The sequence below is a fragment of the Choloepus didactylus genome, chromosome 3 (genome assembly GCF_015220235.1).
Source record: "Choloepus didactylus isolate mChoDid1 chromosome 3, mChoDid1.pri, whole genome shotgun sequence".
Lineage (NCBI taxonomy): Eukaryota > Metazoa > Chordata > Mammalia > Pilosa > Megalonychidae > Choloepus > Choloepus didactylus.
Genome location: NC_051309.1, coordinates 156,585,251 through 156,588,695, shown reverse-complemented (window position 1 = coordinate 156,588,695; position 3,445 = coordinate 156,585,251). Strand labels below are relative to the sequence as shown.

At 44.2% G+C, this 3,445-nt stretch overlaps 1 pseudogene; it reads right to left on the bottom strand.

Annotated features, from left to right (window-relative positions):
- Positions 1 to 255: 255 nt before the first annotated feature.
- Positions 256 to 2,750, bottom strand: LOC119528857 (annotated as a pseudogene).
- Between the last annotated feature and the right edge of the window lie 695 nt (positions 2,751 to 3,445).

Genomic DNA, 3,445 nt, shown 5'->3' with positions numbered 1-3,445 from the left:
ATTTTAGAAATATGGGCTTTTGTGTATCTTCTTAAATCAAGCAACAGTCTATTTCAACCAAACAATTCTGATTTGGATGTTAAAAGTCAACATAAACTATGCCGTACACAAAGCCAAGGAGCCTCTTTTCCATTCTAGCCCATTTTTGCAAAAGGGAGAAAAAGATTATCTCTAAAGAGCCACTAAAGAGAGGAAGAAAGTTTGTGAGCATTGGCATTGTACAAGCGAGCATATGGCACACGCACCCAGGCCAGGTTACAGCAGGTCCATGTGGCGGTAGTTTGGGAGGTAGGCTGTGCACCTGGTGGCTGGCTTCACCACCTGGTTCTGGCTGATCACCTTGACCGTCTGGTCATCAATGTGCAACCAGCCGTTGAGACCAATCTGGAAGGCAATTGTGGTGTAATGACCACCCGTCGCACTGTTGCCATGTTCGTAGACCACTGCAAAGAGCCTATAGGTTCCGTGGCATTTAAAATTCTTATTTTGAATTTCTGGAGAAAGTAATACTTTAATAATTTCCAAGTCCATGGGATATTCAATATTTCTGATGAGCTTCTGACTTCAACCAGAAGTCAGAAACTATAAATAAATAGTTTAAGATGTAACACAAGAATGGAAGGAGTTTTTCCAGAGTCACTCTTAACCTCTTGTTTGGTTTTTGTGGTATAACCTTGGGCAGAATCTCTTGCCACTAAGCTCTCCCATGCATCCTGAACTGCACATATCTTGTCAGACTGGATAGCCAACTGCAACATGAAAAACAGTGACAAAGTGGCAGATTCTTTTGAACTCTGCTGGTAAACCACAGACCTGATGTGTCCACCAAAAATGCCAATGATTGGGATCTGAACAAAATCCATCTGGCGAATGATTGAAGTCATTCCTGGGGCCCACTTGTTCCCATTTGTCCTTGCTTCCTTTGCCTTGTTCTTCCCATTCTTCTTTGTTTACCAAGTGGCTTTTGGGTACATTAGAAACAGTAAGCTTTTCATTATTTGGTGAGAGAAGTGTCTTCAGGTTCCTCTCTTCATGAAGTCCATTAGAATAAAGCCTAAGCATTCCTCAGCATCTTCTCATCAGTCCTTTTCATTCAGGCTTGATTTGATAACAGACAGGAGTCTATAAATATATGTGGGTTCAAAGACAACTCTAGGGTGGCTGTCCCTCGTGGTTTTATCCCCAGGAACTTGTCTGGGATTTGGAGGTACTGTCATATTAGTAAACTCATTCATTAGGCGAACAAAGCTATTTGTCACAGGGGTTGACATACAAGACTGTTGCACTTTTGAATACAGAGTAATAAACCTCATCAGGTAATACATTGGGTGGCAAAAAACCAATGGCTACAACATGGCATTGATGTAGCACCAGGTGCCTTTATTGATCACTGGTTGCAATGACACTGGTTTATGTATTAGAGACATTCTCCAGTAATTCTTCAATCTTATGCTACATGATCCTCTGAAATTGGAATGAGCTTTTCTTTGACTTTGACCTGCTTTTCAGAGAGCAGGGAATATGTGCAGGAGGGGAATACTTATCTTCCACATAAGCCACACGTGAGGAAGAAGAGGGCTTAAAATCATGAAAAAGGCTAGCCCATGGCCTAGCAGGCTGGCTGAGAGGAAGGAAGCCTGCCGCTGAGGCCACGGGGTCAGCAGGTGATAAAATACTCTCTGATTCAGCTGGGTCTGAGTTGGTGCTCTCCAGCAGGTTCAATTCTACCCCGTTGGCAGCTGAGCCTTCATTGAAGGATTCAAGAATTTGTCTATTAGCAAGGCCAAGGTTTTCAGTAGTATCAGTGCCAACACAAGGCTGAGCCGCAGCTGTCCTTACAAGGCTGTCTCTGCCAGCCTCTGCAGGGAGGCATAACCGCTCAAAGTCAGTAAGGTGGCAAGTCTTGGGCTGCCCCACAGTCCTGGCATTGTTGGTGAGTGCTCTGGGGAAAAAGCCATCAGGCGTGGTGTCACTGACACAGTCCATGGAGCTCTGAGGGCTGTTACAAGTCCTGGATGTGACCAATGGCATGCCACCCATAAACTCGGCATCCTTCGGAATTGCACTGTTTAGGACTGCTGAACTGGCATGCCCGTTGACCAGGGCTTCAATGGGGACACTCCCATCACTGCCATCCTGCAAGTAATTGTAATAGCCAGGTTGTCGTTTTTCCCTCTTTCTATGTTCCCTTTGTCCAAGACCATCTGAGACACCATCATTTTCCAAAACTTCAGCATCCATGTGAGAACTGCTATCCAAGGGAAGGGTACAGTCTGGGCACTGGCGTTTGATGGAGTTGTATTTTGCTTCTTTATCTATGTCATCAGCAGTTTTCTTGAGAGGTGTGCAACCAAGAATAAATTCAGGGGCCTGAGGATTCAGTGTGTTTGAAATAGTGTATTTGGGGGTTCTTGACAAAGTGTGATTGGGTTCTATTACTTCATTAATACCAAACCCAGTTCTCTGATATTCTGGTCCATCATGTAGTTCATCTGTAGCCCACGTACCACACAAAACTGTTCTGTTGTATGAAGGAAGATCAACTGAAGAGCAAGGAGTCACAAAGAACTGATTGAACTCATCTGGGCTAAAACCTCCCAAAATGACAGGCTCGGGACCGATGCTCCATATGCATAGTATCATCCAATGTGTCTCATGTCTGCGGGTTGTGGAGGGCCATGGCAGCCCGTTTCAATGAGACTCACCGCTCCTCCGGATTCCTCATGCTGCCCACCCTGCTGCTGCCATCTTCTGGCACACACATTACCTAAAATATGATCTTGCATCATTTTTCAACATCATTAAATGTAGGGAAGGGGAGTGTAGCTGATATATTTGTACTTAAACAAATAGAAGGGAATCTTGAAAAAGGAGTTGGAAAATAATGTGGGTTTTTTTTAGTACTATCTAAGGTAGAGGGTAGCAATTCTAGAGCAGTTGCAAGTAATTATCCCCTAAATGGAAATAGTTGTATTTAGCACCGAGACGTTCCCCAACTCCACTGACTCCAGTGTCTCTCAGATGAGCTGCTGGTCTCTCCTCATGTTGGCTTAGTTCCAGCCCCTCCCCAAAACAGTTCTAACTCTAAGCAGGAAGCAGGAATCCTTTCAGTAGTCCCAGGCTCCCCTCAAACTGGTGAAGGGTTAAAGTCTCTTGCGGGTTTCTCCTAAATCTAATACCCCAGTTCTGGCTCTGTGCTGCAAATCTGTGTTGACGACTAAGTTCCCCCAATTTGTAGTTTGTTCGTCTGATGCACTGACCTTAATTATGGGGGTTTTGCCTTCAAATTTCTGAATTTATTTTCAGACACAAACACATCTTCCCCCCAGCTCTGGTTTATAGGTCCAGTTAGAACTTCGGCTTTTATTTTATGTTCCTATCGGAATCATCTGTTTAATCTTCTAGTCCTGATATAAGATCTGGAATCTAGCCTTGCACAGACTAT